General features: G+C 42.2%; 1 long non-coding RNA gene across 1 annotated transcript; it reads right to left on the reverse strand.

The window, feature by feature from the left end:
* Window positions 1-722: 722 nt before the first annotated feature.
* Window positions 723-16,589, reverse strand: LOC141011808 (uncharacterized). The gene is made up of 3 exons (XR_012180364.1): window positions 16,197-16,589; window positions 1,585-1,648; window positions 723-1,488 (listed from the first exon to the last, which is right to left on the reverse strand). It is a non-coding gene; the product is annotated as an uncharacterized lncRNA (long non-coding RNA).
* Window positions 16,590-18,250: the final 1,661 nt, after the last annotated feature.

Genomic DNA, 18,250 nt, shown 5'->3' on the forward strand with positions numbered 1-18,250 from the left:
TTGTCCTGAGCTACACTTTCGTAAGACTGATGCCCAGATAACTGCAAACAGGATTCAGCATCATGACTGTTGCTTTTCAAGGTACTTGTGCATTCCCTCATTTCATGAGTAACATCTTTACAATCAGACACCTTAATACCTGGTGGATCTGAAGATTGAGAGATATTTGACTGAGTTTCTTTCTCCTGACAGTCAGTGTCCCTATTTTCATCTTGCAAATCAGTGGAAGTAGGATTTGGGGATGTCTGCTTATCCAAATTCTCAATTTTTAATGAACCTGAGTCTTTTCTTTCCCCCTTTAGGACTTCACTTTTGTCCTGCTCATCCTCTCTCAGATTTCTATCTTGACCATCTGTAGAGTTGGTATTATCAAATCCCTCTTTTTCTTGGTCAAATGATTCCTTCAAGTCCTTTCTTAGGACTTTTTTATCCAAGTGATCTTGCTTATTGTCAAATATGGCCTCGACATTCGGAGCAGTGATGGGGATCTGCTCCTCCTCATTGCCGTCTGGATACTTCCCTATTGCATCACCAGTCAAGTTTTCATGCCGACTTGCAGAGATGTTTGAATAAATTCCTTGAGTGAGATCTTTCTCCACATCTTCCTTTTGTGTCTGATCTTCACAACCATCATACACATTTCTTTCCTCTACAGTCTCACTCCCTGTAGTTGTCACCATGTTAGAAGTAGTAGAGGACTGATTGTGTCCAGCGTAAGATTTGACAGGGTTTTCTTGACTTTTAATCTTGTCTTGTGCACATTCAGCTTTGTTTTGTCCTGCCGTAGCGTTTAATGAACTTGGCAAAGTTACATTAGTCTCTGACATATTAGGGCATGGACTCTCAGTCGGAAACATCATATTTCCGGTATGAGCGAACAGCCATTCCGATGAGCTGTGTTTTATAGGATCATCTTTTTTAGGTTTTGAAACTAAATTACTTGACATAAATTTACAAGAGGGCCTTGTTTCGCCGGCATCTGCATCAGAGCAGCTGCTGACATCTGAATAGTCCTCAAGAAATGAAGTAGCTAGCATTCCACAGTCTTGCTTAAGTCCCTGTAAATCTGCTGCAAACGATGCAGGAAAAGTTTCAGAAGTCGGTAATTCATCGGTGGTAAAATCTATATCACCATTTCCACATCTTGGCAAGTAATCTTTTTCCATTTGTTCTCCATCAGCTTGCCATGGCGTTTCTTTGTAGTATGTTTGATATACACAGTCTGAGTTGGAATTTCCAACACTTGGATTTGAGTAATAGTTTGTGTTGAAGTTCGAGTTTGTTGCAGGGTCTTCAGCCACTGTCCCAGGAAAGTCATGATGACCAATGAAGTTCTCTAGATGCTGTGAAAGACTTCCCTCTGACTCTGATGTTGTTCTCAAAGTGCTTGGATCCGATGACAGAGGTGGGAGGTTTGGGAAGTATGAATCCCACCCATTAGCCATCCTCTGCAAGGACTGGAAGCTGGGGCTTATATTTTACACACTCCTGAAAAATACAAAGAAGCATAGAATTATAAAAGACAAACTCCAACTATTAGCAGATTAAACATTTACACAGTTCATGTTGAAAGAAAAATCTGACCTTTTCTTGGATACACAAGGACTAGGACTCTCTAGGAAGATGTGGGTGGCATCTGAATGGAAACCTGAAAAAAAAAAAAAAAAAAAAAAAAAAAAAAATTAATGGACATTATTATTGTGAACATTTTATACGCCACTAAAAATCTGTGCCCAGGGAAGATTTGACAGATGGAATTGCCACCATATCACAGTAAATAGGGGTTGTTTGTCCTCATAAATCTCACAGCTATGTGGTTGGTTGCAACATGCCATATGGGTTCACCACCCAAAAACAGAAGCACAAGGGTTTGATGCCAGCCAGGTAGTGGGCTAAGGCCACAATATAAAACCACTGACGAGTGAAGCAATTAACATTGATCATCCCATTACAATCCAATTTTCTGCAGGCAAGCATGCGTCCTGGCATTCACATGAATGCCACTTGACATGCACCACCCACCCAAACACCGTCGTAGACCAAGTACAACCCATAATGGCAACGGTACTCCCCTATGGCAGGGGCCTCCCCAGCAGGACGATGCATTCTGCATTCACACCATGGAGCTACTTGATCTGCAACTATGTTCATGTCAAGTGGCATCCACATGAATGCCAGGAAACAAGATTTCACAGCAGAGCATTGCATTGTAATGAAATGACCAATGTTATTCACCTCACCTCACCTCAGTCAGGGGTTTTAATGCTGCAGCTGTTGGGCAATATTGGAAAATCAATGAAGTTGAAATATATGGTCCTTGTACTGTTTCGAATGGAAGATATAACAATAAGGATTAGCAAATTGTCACATTTTAATTTATCTTACTCTTTTTTATGTTTAATTCATTTTCTTTGGGTTTTGAACTGTTGGTTAGTCAAAATATCACCCTGTTTCCACTGGGCTTTTGTGTGCAATGGGAATGTGTAAACTTGGCATTTGCACTCGGGTCAATTGACTCTGCAGTAGACACAGGTATTTATCACTTTGGCTCAGCTTGGCTTTGATTTAAACGTAAGACCCCAGGTGAACATGCCAAATTCTGACGCATTATCAACATCAGGCGTTGGCATGTAAATAAGGAAGAAATTCGGGATGCAGTCTATTCATGGACAGTTTTTTTTACTGGACACAGCGTTGGAGGTGGAGCCCCATTAACTCCTATGAAAGCTGCTCAGTGGTGTTTTGAAGCCAAAAAAGCTTGACTTCCCAGCTATGAAAAAACCTGGATCGCCAATTCAGCCAGCTTATTTCCAGTTTAGTGCCCGGCTAACTTGAAGGGGGATAAAATAATTGACTTGTGCGGCACTTATAGACTTTCCAGATGTTACTGGACCGAATGGCTATTACAACCATTTCCGGCGCATTTGTAATGTGAAACATGGCGTCAGTGACGTACAAAGTAGTGCTTCAGATAACAATCAGAGACGGGCTACCTCGCCTGCCAGAAGTGGGAATGGGGTCAATAGGCAATTTTTAGCGGGTGTACCCAAAGCAAATTAAATGATATATTTGACTCTTTCCTTTGTCAGAGTTGCAAAGGGGCAAGTGTAGGGATATCTGCAAGCTCTGGCTCTGGGTTTAAGTTGATCCCTGTGGGTAATTCAATCTCCACATTTAACCCATGTATTAGCAGTGTGCAGGCAATGGACAGCCTCTGCGCATCGCCCAGGGAACAACTCCAGTTCTAAGACAGGGCAAGGACACTGACATGACAATTAACCCAACAAGTTTTTGATGTTGGGGAAAACTGCTGCACTGGAAAGAAACCTGCGCACACAGAGAAATTTCAAACTCCACATAAAAAGGCCCTGCCCTGGCTGGGATTCAAACTCAGAACCATGGTTTGATTGTGTACAGAGTCTTCCCAGAGGAATGATAGGGTTGGATAGTTGTGATTGCATGTCACCAGGAGGCAGGCTCTGATTGTCTGTACCATGCACTAAAGAGGTGCTTACAGTACCTAGCTTTCTTGTGAGGCTTTTCCATACTCATGTGCTGGCCTGGCTCAACTTGGTTTGACTCGGCACGTCAGCCCAGCATCGCAGGGATTCTCATTTCCATTACTTCCTTGAAGGTAGCCCAGCTGACGACAAATGACGTGCTTGTCTTGAATAGTGGTCAAAGTGGTCCCAAAAAAGCTCTGCTAATTCAGTGATAAACAAGTTTCATTTCCTATTAATTCTTCACGAAAGTCCCTTGTTATTTGGCATTTAAAAAACCTAAATTATTACAAAATCAGGAAATGTTGGGTTTTCAAAAGCAGTAACTTAACATCAACTTAACAACCCACGAAACAGCTAAAGAAAGCCATGATGTAATAGTGAAATAAACAAGATGTCTGAAAATACAAAAAGAAATCCGAGAACTAAACTTCAAACTATAGCGATTCAATTAGAAACTAAAAAACTACTGCGAGCTGAACCCAGACACTTTTAAAGACACTTTTCAGTCTGATCTCTTGCACAGACATGAGTCTCGCAAATCGTAACACAAGCTTGTTTCAAGGAGAGAAGGGGGATTGTCATGGGGTGGCCATGGTTGTAATGGCGCTTTTCGCTCTCACTTTTTGGATTTGCTCTGTCAAACCTAGCCACGCTGATTTGCATTTCCATCACAAGTTTTACTGCACTGAGTTGAGCTGAGCTAGCACTGCACCTGCTCTGGAGTAGGGCCAGGCCCCACTTGCCCTGCCTCCAATCGGACCACAGTGACGACTTGCAACTGTGACAACCTGTGACAAGCACCCGTCTCCCCCTAAAACTCAACTCATGTCTGTGCAAAGGAAACCTGAGTGAACGACATGGCTGCCACGCCAAGTCAAGCCGAGTAGAGCCAGGCCGGCAGATGTAATGGAAAAACAGCATTAGATGTCACTCGATCTTGCTTGGATCTCAACACAACTCGGTGTGCTGAAACTGGTAATGGAAATGCAAATCAGCGTGGTGCAGTTTGACTCGGCATGGCCAAAAGTGCCTATGGAAAAGCCTCACTGTCTATGGCGAGGGCACTGGAGAAGGCACTGCTTGAGGACCAAAGCTACATAACTGGTCAACTTTAACACTGGGCAAAACAGAAAAACATAACTAGGAGTAATTGGGAGAAAAGGCCTGCCTGATCTGAACCAGAGTGGTTTTATATAAATTGACTCTTTTGCTAGTTATGGACTGCCCATAACCCCATGTCTGAGTTATAAAGTAGTTCACAAAGGTACTTGGTAACACAACACCTTGGCAACTGATCAACATCAGGTGGTTTGTTGGATCAGGTGGCAGGGAAGAGTACCAGACAGACCTTTCCCTTTTTAAACTTGTTTGAAGAAGCGAGAGCGACAACTTTTAGGATCTTCTAATCCCAGGCCTTGTTTTTGGAGGAGGAAGCATCAAAACATGTACAGCCCATGGCCGTGTTCGGACAAATTTAAGTTATGCATAGGACTCTGGCAAAGTGTCCTAATGCAGTGCTTTCTTTTAACGCAGGGCTGACTTCAGTCTCAACGCCTGCTTACTCATCTCTCTTGCATGGGTGGGTTGGACTCAGCTCAGGCTGCCCAAGTCCAACTGGCAGCAGACCCCAGGGTAAAACATTCCAATTGTCCCAGTATTCCTGGGAAGGCACTGGGATCCCCAGGAAGTGCTGATGACTTAGCTAGGGAATGGGGCGTCTGTGCTACATTGCTTTGCATGGTACCACTGTGACCCTAACTTGGATATAAGCCTCAGCTCTAGTAAGTGGGTATGTTCCAAAGTTACAGCTCAGTAAGAAAATACAGTTGAGGGCAACACAAATAGACACCAAAACAAACAAAAATACCCACTTTATTAGACTAAAATAGACCGTCAAAGCGGGCTTTGGCTAAACTTGTCAGTATTGAAAGGGGTAATGATTACAATAAGATAAAAAGAAATACAGCTAAACTCAGGCGGCTTCATCAGGCCAAGGGGAGGCCTACAGAATTTGGGGTGACTAGGCCATAAACACACTTACAAATGATATCAGAATACCACAGAGAAGCTACAATGAAAACTAATGAACAGGTTTTCAGCCGACAACCCTGTGTCACTGTGTCGAGGCCAGCAGTGCATCACCAGCTACAGTTAAGCATCACCACAAACTGAGAACCATCAACTGGCCGACAACCTTTAAGTGTTTTACTGTAGTTTGATTATTCAACGTTCTCACCATTCACCCATTCTGACTTGGACATCACACAAGCAGATCCACCCCATTCCACCACCTCACCCCTGACCCTCCCCTGCATCCTGCATGACTGCATCCTTGAACTTATTTTGTAGTTGTTTAAGTCAATTAAATAAACGTTTTCAGGGTTAGTCAAAGCAATAGTAGCGACAATCATTCATTTCAAATCATATTTTTTACAATTCATTGGAATGGAATCCTTACAATATATCAGTATGTGATTTCCTTTTTAGACAAGCATTTCTCAAAACCATGAAAGAGAACATAATCACAACTTTATATTAAATACATTCTGTACCTGGTGTTAAAATATCTGCTGGCATCCAAATCGTCTGTAAAAGGGAAATAAATGCAATTATCATTAGTACTGTTGTTTGCAGTTTTCCATTTTGTTTTTGCAAGATAATAAATGGCATCAGCAGCTATCACACCAGACAAGACAGAAAGACTTCCAATTCCACACTTGGAGAAATGTGACTGATCAACGCTCTAGAAAAAAATATTGTCTAACTGCTAAAAATGACTCATCACTCAGCCCTCATCATGAACAGCCATAGTGGCCAGCTGCTTAGTGAGCCCCTGACAGACAAATGTTAACAACAGCAAAAACTCCTCGTCTGCCATCCCATGGCTCCTGCTTCAAATAAATAATTTGATAAAACTGAGATCCTACTGTGTGTACGTTTTTAATTAAAAAGAAAATATTGGAGAAGGTGCATAAAAAGACCCCATACCTAGTGCCTGTTCATACTTGCCTATACCTTTCAAATCATCCTGTTCAGCCAACTAAAAATAAGTGCTTAATTTTCTCTTCACAATGTTCAACCAATCACAGTTCACAGAGCAAGCTGTTCACGTTCCGTGAAGGTGCAACGGCGGACGTCCCGGCAGGAAAAGCCACTATCCCGGCATTACCAACAAAAGCGTACACGGCTAAGCAAGCCAAAAAAAGGATGACCGATGTAGAGAAATGAGAGTCTAAGAGGGAGAGTGACAATAGACAGGATAAATCGTATGTAAACATTGGACAAGCATATCCGAGGTGGAGAGAGCTTAGCGATAGCATCGGGCTGAAGCTGGATACTGAGCTTGCTGTTCTTCTCCTGGACAGGTGAGCCTCCAATGTAAGTTTTACGTAGCTGATAATCTAAAAGGTGTGGTAGTAATTGGCTGTGTAGTTGAAATGACAGTGAATCTAATAAAGCAGGCGGTTTGTGGTCACACTTGACGAGTAATGTTGTGAGTTGATTAGCTTTATGCTAACCGTAGCCAAAGGCTCACGACAGCAAGCAAGTCAGAGCCAAAGTCAACGTCAAATGTATTGTCAATACCGTTATATATACACGACATACAGAGGACGTGAAAGCGTAAAAGTTGGCAGCTATGTGACAGAAAAGTTCCGACGTGAATATTCCAAGCGCTACAGTCGCGTGCGTCCACGAGAGTGGAAAGTGTGGAGCTACGGAGTCAAAACAGGCAGGGGAGGGGGGAGCGCAGTTGTTTCCATCCCAGTCTCATGCGTTTTTCACATATTCTACAAACTCCAGCTTTAAGGCCCAATCCCAATACACTCCGATTGCTCTACCCCTCTGTTTAGCGCGTTCACGTCTCAGGGGAGAGTTTCCTGATTCTTGTTGGGTTGGAGGGGTAGGACAAAGTTTGAGGGATACATGACCCTCCAAACTGAGGTTTTTCAGAGGCACACTTCAAACCGAGTGCTATGAGAGATCTAATTTGTTGATGTCTCAGGAGCTAACTAGCTAGCTAACGTTACATTGTTATTGGCGCTTTGTGCATGACAGTCGCGCATTGTGATGTATTGCAATGTTGAATTCCCCCTTTTGATGAAGTCCAGCAGGGAAGTTGCTGCTCCTCTAATATCAGTGCAGACTGGCAGGCTAGGAGCATAGGTTGCTATTGTTAGCCTATAACCCATCGCTAACGTTGGTGGTCAGGTAATGAAACAGTGCTCTTTTTTTATTTGATGAATTGACTGATAGTCAATAGTGAAATTGTGCATGAATTGCAAGTGCCCACACTTTTCTGTGTCACAAGGAAAATCCCTACAGCGTATTGTAAATGTCTGGTCACATCGGTTTTTATGCTATCAACACAACTGATGACGTATGAGGGTCTTGAAGGGTTCTCCCATTTCATAGAGGGAGATTTTTATGACTACCCCTTGTAAGGTCAGGGTTGCACATACACGGATGCATGTGAATGAAAATAGCCTGCCAGTGCTGAATGTGGACAGTGCAAGATGTGAAGAGCGCAGAACTCAGTTGTTGCTTTGTTGTCCGTTTGAATGGTTGACCAAACAAGCATGTCTTTGGAACCGGCGTCTTCCCACTCAAAGCCAAGATTCGGATTTGTTTTGAATGTTGTTTTTGCGTAGGTTTGACCACAACCTATCTCTGTTGTAGGGCTGCACCTAACGATTATGTTTTTATCGATTAATCTATCGATTATTTTTTTGATAAATCTATATTTTTTTATTACTTGATTAATATAACGACAAATTCACCCAAAATAACATTTTAAAACTTGTCAATTATATTTTTAAATATTTGATTCAATCATCTTCAATCACCAGCAAATAAATATGACAAAGTATGCACTGCAGGGCATTATTCCCCAACAAAAAATAGCCCAGTCTTAACTGGTAATCTGTGTAATCCTAATATATATTAAGTTTCTGTGGGGACAAAGAGTAACTAGTAGCAGTAGTAACTAGTAACCAGCATGCATAACCTACTGTGGCAAAGGCCAGAGTAGAATGGGTCAGTGGTAGGACATGTTATTTAAAACATGGATAAATACTACAGAGGGGACAGAACAGACATTTCTCTGTGTAGCGTTACGTTTCACTTCGGTTTGGTCTTGTCTCCCAGTTTAAACCTCTGCAATGATCTGCCTCATCTTGGTTGTTTATTGTTATTTTAATCCATCAATAAGGACAAACAATCACTAGTAGGACCAGCATGAAAGTAGCATAACAACATAGCAGCTTCGTCTTCCGGCAAACTGATCCACAGGGGTTCCCAACACATCACACACACGGACCATGGATTGACTCCCACAACACTGCATCAACCTGCGGCATTTCGCCACACCCGATATGAATCCAGCCGAAAGTCGTACGACATATTTACGTAATCGATAATGTTGATGCGGTGCACCAGCCCTACTCTGTTGTAAGGGGCAAGGGGACATTTGAAAATGAGGGGTTGGGGTAAAAACTAGAAAACGGATGGGGTGTTGGACTACTCTTCTTTAAAAGGGGCTCTGTGTAACTCACATTAAAACCCTTAATTGCATCACTGGCTATTGAGTGAATGGCAGTCATCCTGTTGCTTGTCCCAGAATTCTATAGGCACACTATGCAGAGAGTCCTCAGCAGCTAGGATATGGGGCAGTTGGCAACATGAAATTTAACTTGAGCCAAAATTATACTTTGAGTGCACACGCGTTCATGTGATGAGGGTGCACGTTTAGGCTATGTGCAAACATCAGCATATCACTAATTTGTTGGGCCTGCTCGGACTTGCCCGCATGGCCTCTGCACCACTACAGGCTAAGGAATACATCTGCGCATGTGTGGAAAACATTCTCCAAGTGGACTCTAATCTTGTAATCGTAACTACTATACTTCGATGGTCTCCGCAGCTGTATATGTACAGATGCATTTGGGAGTATAATCTAGGCCTTAAAGATGTTGTCAAAGTGGTGAGTTACATTCAAATGGACACAATAGAACAACAGGTGTATCCTGATTGTTGGGAAAGGACCATGAAATTCTTTAGGACCAAAGGCTACATGAGGCATTAGCAGTCTGAATCACACAAATCAAGAGGGTATGTTCCAAGGTTACAGTCTTTTTAGTACGAAAGTTCATCCTGTTTCCACAGACACTGTTCCACCCCTTGTTGAGCTACTTGGATGACCCTGACGAAGGCCACAAGCTGAAATGCAGTCTCACCATGAAGTGGTTCTATATACTGCAATGCATGTTGGAAGTGGGTTAAGTTGTGCCAGAAGCCCCTCCTATGCTTGAGCTGCTGTGGAGGGACAGAAACACAATGAGGACACTTTGTACTGAAAGAACACAGTGGTATGTGATGAAGGCCAAAACAAAAAAAATGCATTTCAGAGCTTATGTACTTTTGACTACTCGTTCCGACAGTATGACGCATCCAGCATGTGATACGCGCTTTAAAGACATACACTCTACAGCATAGCCGCCGGGGGCCTTGCACTTACAACATGTTCATTGCAAAGCACATATACAAAGAAACAAAAAGCGCAGCTGGCAGCACTGTTGAAACATATTCAGCTTTTGGAGAAATGCAACAAAATATGTAGTGGCGGGCAATCATATAAGCCTGTGATCAGACCAGAAACACAATGGCATGTTACATAGTGTTTCATGTTTATTCACTCAATTTGGCCTTGTGCCCCAGTTTAAAGCACTTTTTCCCCAACAGTTTGTCACACAAACAGGCCATGGAAAGACACTCCAACACTGCAGCTCACCTACTCCCTTCACCTACTCCCACTGCACCCAAGCAACTGGGTCACCTACCGGCAAGGTTGATGCTAGAATGGATGGGCCAGAGGGATGTGGTGGGACACTCTGCAGAGCATTCTGCTTTGGTTGTTACCTCGTCAGAAGGGTACAGTGATACAACACATGGCGAATTGCCCCTCCACACCCACTGAGCTTGGACGCAGGAAACATTACTTGGTTTTGGCAAGGCAGGTTTTGCCACCGGGCTGTTCGTTGAGGGGTAGCTCGCACTTAGCCTGTCTGCTCTCTCTAGCCCAGAGACACTTTGGCAGTGAAGAGCAGCTCCGGAGTAGTGTAACCAGAGAAGAGCAGCAGCAGGTCGGTCAGGAGGGAATGCTGCTGTTTGTTCCAACCGCAAGCAAAACTACACATAAAATTACATGTTACAGTCTCTACGCCTGACTCAAACTGATATCTCATAAGCTTACGAATCAACCTATCACTGCGGAGCACACAGCAGAATGTCCCTCCCCCATCACTCAAGCCCATCCATTCTAGGAACAACCTATTGGCAATCTCAAGTAACCATGATTGTACGTTATGAAAATAGAAACAATAGGCCAACCCTGTTCAGCACATGACATAACAGTTGACGAGGCAAGGTCAGCACTGGTTGCCATTGTGGCAGAGCCTCCTGCTTCCAGTTTAAAGGGGCATGAGTGGTTACAGGCCAAACCTCCAACAAAGACCGACTGGATAGATATTGTTACTACTATTCAAGGGATGGAGAGAAAACCTTTTTATTAAATTTACAGACTGATACATTCCTGCCGTACTGGGAAAAATGGATTGTGTATGTGACCTCACAAGATGATCACTGAATATTTACCACATGAACTGACTTTTATATCCATCAATGCAATTGCTTGTCTAAATACAAAGGTGAGCAACTGTTTGTAGGTTCTGCAATTTTTTGTTGTTGTTTTTTTTTTAAAATTGTATTTCAATGTTGTTTTGAAAAAATAAAGTATAAAAAAAATAAATAAAGTGGCAAGAGCACCATACAATCTACACATATCCCTTTCCATTATTGACTGCCATCTACACCTGCATTAGTGACTTACATGGATTACAGGAGTGGCACAGGCAGCTGCTAAAAGAGTGCCTTTGACACCGAGCAGTGGTGTCTAACACACCAGCAAACAGAATAATGTGAAAAATCATGTAAGCCAATAGTATATGCATTTATAGGACATAAAATTGCAAATCCCCAAGAGAAACACTTTTGATTTGACAATTTACAACATTTCATGCAAGCAACTATGTTTACATGGTGTACAACACAGCACAGGCATACAAGGAGAGAAATGCATTTAAAGCTAACACTGTCTTGCAGAAAATATGATCCCTCACTAAGGCGATCTCCTGGGTAGACACAGAGGAGTTCTGTGTGTCCTTCTCTATGCCCTTGCTCGTTGCTGTTGGACTGTGGTATGCTACCTCCATTGTTAGAATGCTACTGGGCAAGTGAGACCTGCTCTCCACAGAGTATTGTGGATGGCTGATGCAAATCCACTTCATATCACAATTGTTCACTAGAAATGACTCTGTGATGCAAGGCCTAATATATTTGAAATCTTAATCACTGATTCACTCTAATGACTATGGTAATGTAAACAAGGCAAAGCAAATACCCAGATGACAAATATTGATGGATAACGTTTACAGCAAACAAAATCTCTCTAGTAGTCACAGTACCTAGCTGTGAAAATCAGCAATGGCCACACAAACAATATAGCCTTTATAATCACTGTGAGGGGTTTGTAACACAGCTAAAGCACAACTATAACGGCTTTAAACTTAACGTGTACCCATACGACACTGGCGCAGTCGTTTTTTTCTGCAAGGAGAAAAGAGTAAAACGCAGCTTCCTAGGTGAACACAATGAAAAATAAATTTAGGACAGCACAACTAACGTAACCTAGCCCAACATCAGCCAAAGACAAGGCAAATCACACCACACACAGATTACCTACTAAATGGTGATTATTAAAGCAAATACAGGTGCAAGGTCCACAATTTGCTTCCACATACTTGGTAGGTTGTCCTATTTGGTAGTGATATTGTCTGTAATGTTGTTCTCACAAAGAGGGTCAAAACCCTGCCCCTATTACAGGTTAATTAGTCTGACTCGCAAAATGTTGACTGTTTGCATAAGCCTACGATTGGCTGACTATTTCAGTCTGTGATACCAATAGCTCATCTTTCACTACTTTTCATTGATCTCTTTTTTTAGATGGCATTTTTTATTCATTCAGGAAAACTGAAAAGTGATACTGCACGTTATTTTGTTAGCTTTGTACCCCTTAAACATCCAATTTAAACAAAGCAAAAAGCAGCTTGGCCATATATTCTCCACTTTTGCTTTTAGGTGCGTCATTGTACACCGAGCAGTGTAGGAGCAAAGCAGGCCGTAAACTTTACAAACCAAGTCTCTGAATAACCACAAATCTAAGTGTGACTGCAGTGTGATGCAGGACAGCGTGGGGCAGGGCCAGTCTGTTGACCATTCTGACACTCTCTGCTCTGGTTACACAGTCCCCTCCAAAACTATTGGAAGGCCAATTCCTTTAGTTTTGCTGTACACTGACAACGTTTGGGTTTGACACCAAAACATGAATATGAGACAAGAGATCAGTATGTCAGCATCCATTTCCAGGTATTTACATCTAGATCTGTTAAAAAACTTTGAATATAGCACCATTTGTTTAAACCCACTAATTTTTCAAGTGAGCAAATTTATTGGAACATGTGACTGACAGGTGTTTTTTTGCTGCCCAGGTGTGTCTTATTATATTGATTATTCAAACAATAGCACTGAATGTCTACTCTCAGTTTCAGCTTTGGGTTTATCCTTTGCAGACTGCATTTATAGTCAAAAAGGTGTAACCAACATGAAGACCAGAGAGCTGTCTATGGGAGAAAAGCAAGCAATTTTGAAGCTGAGAGAAGGTTGAAAATCAATCAGAGCTATTGCACAAACATTGGCCATAGCCAGTACAACCATTTGGAATGTCCTGAAGCAACAGATAATGAACTGGTAGACAAAAGAAAACATCAGCAGTTGATGACAAAACATTGTGAGAGCTGTAAAGAAAAACCCTAAAACAACTGTCAGTGACATCACCAACAACCTCCAGAACGCACCGTTTGCAGAAGACGTCTGGAACAAAAGTACAGAGTCCACACCAGAAGATAGGAAGGCCAGATTGGAATTTGCCAAAAAGTACAGCGACAAGGCTCATAAATTCTGGGACAAAGTTTTATGGACTGATGAGACGAAGATTAACCTTTACCAAAGTGATGGAAAGGCTAATGTGTGGAGAAAGAAAGGATCTGCTCATGATCCCAAACACACAAGCTCATCTGTGAAACAAGATGGAGGAAATATCATGTCTTGGGCTTGCATGGCTTCTTCTGGGATGGGCTCATTGATTTTCATTAATGATGTAACACATGATGGGAGCAGCAAAATAAACTCAGAAGTCTACAGAAACATTTTGTCTGCCAATTTAAAGAGAGATGGAACCAAACTGATTAGGAGATCCTTCATCATACAGCAAGACAACAACCCAAAACACACTACCAAAACAACCAAGGAGTTCATCAGGGGAAAAAAATGGAAGGTTTTAGACTGGCCAAGTCAATCTCCAGACTTAAATCCTATTGAGCATGCAATTTACCTGCTAAAGAGGAGACTGAAGGAAAAAAAACCCTGAAACAAACAACAACTGAAAGAGGCTGCAGTGAAAGCCTGGAAAAGCATCACAAAAGAAGAATGCAAAGGTTTGGAGAGGTCAGTGGGTCACAGGCTTGATGCAGTTAATGCAAGCAAAGGATTTGCAACTAAATATTATCTAATCTATTTTAAATCTAGCTGTTCCTATACTTTTGCTCACCTAAAAATGTGGTGTTCCGTTACAAATGATGCCATTTTCTAAGTTCTGTAACGGATCTATATGCAAAAATCTGGAAATGAAAGCTGAAATGCTGATCTCTTGTCTCATATTCATCTTTTGATGTCAAACCCAAATGTTTTCAGTGTACAGCCTAAATAAAGAAATTGGCCTCGCTCTTCCAATAGTTTTGGAGGGGACTTGTAAATGTTAGTGAAGTTGGCAAAAATACTATTGAACCAGATGGTGGTACAACATCCTCTACTGCTGACCACTGTGACTGACTCTTGGCTGACAGTGCTGTCAGCAGACATGCAGGAGAGATGGCCGGAGATGCGCTGGGACTTTTTAACCTAGCTATGAGCAAACAAACTTACAGCCGGCTTTATGTGCAATTGTTCGTCTAATCAAAAATTCCGTTTTCTGTGTCTCAAAAGCGCAAATATTTCATCCTTGTTTCAACCTCCTGGCATGTTGTCATCAGTTAGCCTTCCACTTACAGTTCCATCAGTGAGCACACGTCAATAGACTGACAGATCAGATCACACAAGCATAGACACACAGAATGACAAGCGAGGCTGAGCTAGACTTATTTAGTTCTTTATCTACAAAGCCAACTATTCAGTCAGCAATTTATTATGAAAGTAATGTAGTCACAATTTTAAGCAATTTATCTAAGAAATTTCAAATCTTCATAACATCAACCAACACACAGGGGAAGAATATTGAGCCTCAATCCTAACAAGCAGTTCAGTTCAGATCATTTACTTTAGAACTGTTATTTTTGCATTTCCATTGGCTGAGCCGATACTAAAAAGGTGGAGTTACAAAAAAGCAGACCACTAATTGGTCAGAGAATTGGAGCAACCAGAGTAGTCTCTTCGTCTGTGCTTGATGCAGGATTTACCAAACTATGTGGTTTCTTTTATTTGTCTAGCAGCCTGCAGCCTTTTCTTGAGCAAAGCTTGTCTCCTTGTTGTCAATCTAGCAGTAAAGTATATGTTACAGTGGGTCAATAAATAAATGCTACAACTTCTCAAGCCCTGGTGACAACCATGCCATTTAGGTGTATCTGGGTACAGGTGAATTATATATATATATATATATATATATATATATATATATATATATATATATATGCTTTATTAAGAGGAACAATACATGGAGAGGCTATGATCCTGGATTGTATTGGTGTACCTAATTAAGTATACAGATCTCTACCTGCTGGGCTACCTGGAATGCAAATCTCTTTGACAAAAGTGTACTTGGTTAAGTCACAGAAATGGTTTACCCATGCAACTGCACTCTCACAGTTATGATTTCACCAGAGGACTATGGACTACTGGATTAATAACAGATCAATCACCCAAAATGATGGGACTGAGATTATACTGCAAATTAGTGGATTTCATTTACTCAAGGTTGACAACTTTCTTCACTTGTTGTATGGATTACTGTGCTTTAAAGCAATTAGGTGACACATCAACAGAGCTGCCACAAGCCAGGTACTTATGAATTATTACTGGATAGTATATACAAGACATTACCAAAACTTTATCTTGTAAACTTATGTTCTTATTGTTTGTTATTTTTAAATAATTTGGACAGAGATTAGCTTTTTTTTAATTATTCCATAATGTTATTTCACGGTGTATGAGCACCTGGAAGCTGTGTGTTTCTCTATTCTTGATTGTGTTAATATAAGATGCCGTACTTTTAGCCAGCCTAGACGGAGGACAGCAGACAAAAGAGAAACGGTAAGATGCTATCAGCTCAACAAAACCTTGTAACATCCACAGCAGCGGCGAGGTTAGTAACTCAAGTCACGTGTTAAATCATTTTACACTGACGTTGGTTGATATTGTGGGTGAAACTAGCCATAGCTAGCTACCTCAGTGACTAGCACAATACAAGCTAGCACTGATAACAAACAGCTAATGGCTCCTCTGCAGCTGGTCTCTAGCAGGACCTCTTACCAGATCAGTGCTCTGTGTTGCTCCTGCTTGCTTCATCACCAGATTTCCTTTGTGGTTTATCGGCTACATTGTCCGTCCTGCGATAATCACTCAGCAGACTCCGGTGACAGACATTACAGCTCGGCTTTCTTTGCCAGCACACGGAGAAAGCAGCTATCCTCCTTGACGATGTCTTCCGTCTTTCCTGGGGAAATACAGTCAGGAGATCTTTTTTTCTTTCTGGACTGTGAGTCGACGAGGGTCATTCAGTCCAAAAACGTCGTGTTTTCCCCCCCGCACGATGTGAGCTAACGTTACACGTCTTGTCGTGCTGCGGTTAGCGGCACTACATCCAGATCCGCCTCCATTATCTGTATTTGCGCATTTTCAGACAATGTGCCCAGGATTGTGCGTACGTTATACAACTGTCTAATAACAACCAATGACAAGGTGCGGGGAATCCGACAGAGCCCGCCCCTCCGTGCTCTATGGCTGTGACTTGGACCCTGGCGGGGCGGTAGCACGACTCCTTCCGGGCGACTGCACCGCGGTTGCCTCCTTGCTGCTGCTGCAGCTGCTCCTGCACTCCCTACGTGCTGTGGCACACAGGCAGTATTACTTGTGCTGACAGCAACTGCGCTGATTACTGAAGTCCTCCGTGGGGTTTAGCTGCATCCATGTGAAGTTTCAGTACCACTGTGTTCATGTTGTATGTGTATGATCAAAGCTACTGGGGAACTCAACCAGACCTGGTTACTTGTCTGCTGGACTGGACGTGGCTGGTCTTTAAAGGGTTAACAAGTATCACGCAACCATTTTGTGGTAAGATCTGCTACAAAATGGCGCCTCCCCCACTCGTGCGGGTCTAGTACGTCTGAAACTCCTTTGACTGAACAGGCACATGAGAACCACTTCACAGGGGGGAAAAAAACATTGTTCTGGAGGAAGAAATACTCAGAACCTATTTTCTCCTGTAAACGGGACCTTCTGAATATGTCTGTGATCAGGCAATTACTTTACAGGTAGATTAATGCACCCATCAGGCTTACTTTGCTTTTTACTTCTGAATTAGCAGATCACTGATGTCCTAGGTCACTAATTGCATCAATGTACAGAAAGATGTTAAATTAAACATGGAGCAGCTTTAAAACTGCAAGTGAGAAGGAGCTCTGATTTTCAGCCTGTCACCCAGAGGAGCAAAAGAGGTCCAATGGTATACAAGAAAATGTTAGATAGCTGCCTTGCTTGTGGGAGTTATGTTAAGTTTGCAAAAAAAAAAGAAAGGAGAAAAAAACCCAGTTCTGGATCATCTGACAAGTTCAGCCTGTATCCTTAGTATCAGTTTTACTATTGGTTTACTAAATATTTAGTCTGAATGATTGTGTGACCTGTTGGAAATATTTTTTTTCTTATAGTTATTCACTACTGCCAAAACCAAGCATTGAAGTTAAGATCCATTCTACAAGCTTTACACTGAACTTGCCTGTAACCCCAAGAGATGGCAGAGACACCAATTTTCCCTGCACCACAGATCTAGCCTGCTGTCACTGTGCTTGTGGCTCGTTACAGGTTTAAATGCCCAGTTGGGACAAAGAGGGAAACATATTTCACCTCATTTCCTATCTTCCAGTGAACCCTCCCCCTACAATACACTACTGCCCAAACACTAGCCAGAAATATACAATTAAAGACAAACAATTTAACAATCAACTGTGACTGTACTGGGCACTTCCCAAATGACACCAGAGGTATGAAAGAAGAAGTTCCTGCCAGGGCCAGAGAAAGTCCTGCTTGTGTCCAGGACATGATCTCCTCTGGGTTATGCAGAGTGAACAGGCAAAGTGACTGCAGAGCGGGCCGCCTCTTTTTTTTTTTTAAATGTATTTTTGGGCCTTTTCATGGCTTTATTGATAGGACAGTTTAGAGATATGATAGGAAATGGGATGAGAGAGAGGGGACGACACGCAGCAAAGTGCCACAGGTCAGACCTGAACCCTGGGCTGCTGCAGTGAGGAGACAGCCTCTGCACATGGGTTGCATGCTCCCCCAACCAAATCTCCAGGGCACCATAGTGA

This window comes from Pagrus major, chromosome 17, assembly GCF_040436345.1.
Source record: "Pagrus major chromosome 17, Pma_NU_1.0".
Lineage (NCBI taxonomy): Eukaryota > Metazoa > Chordata > Actinopteri > Spariformes > Sparidae > Pagrus > Pagrus major.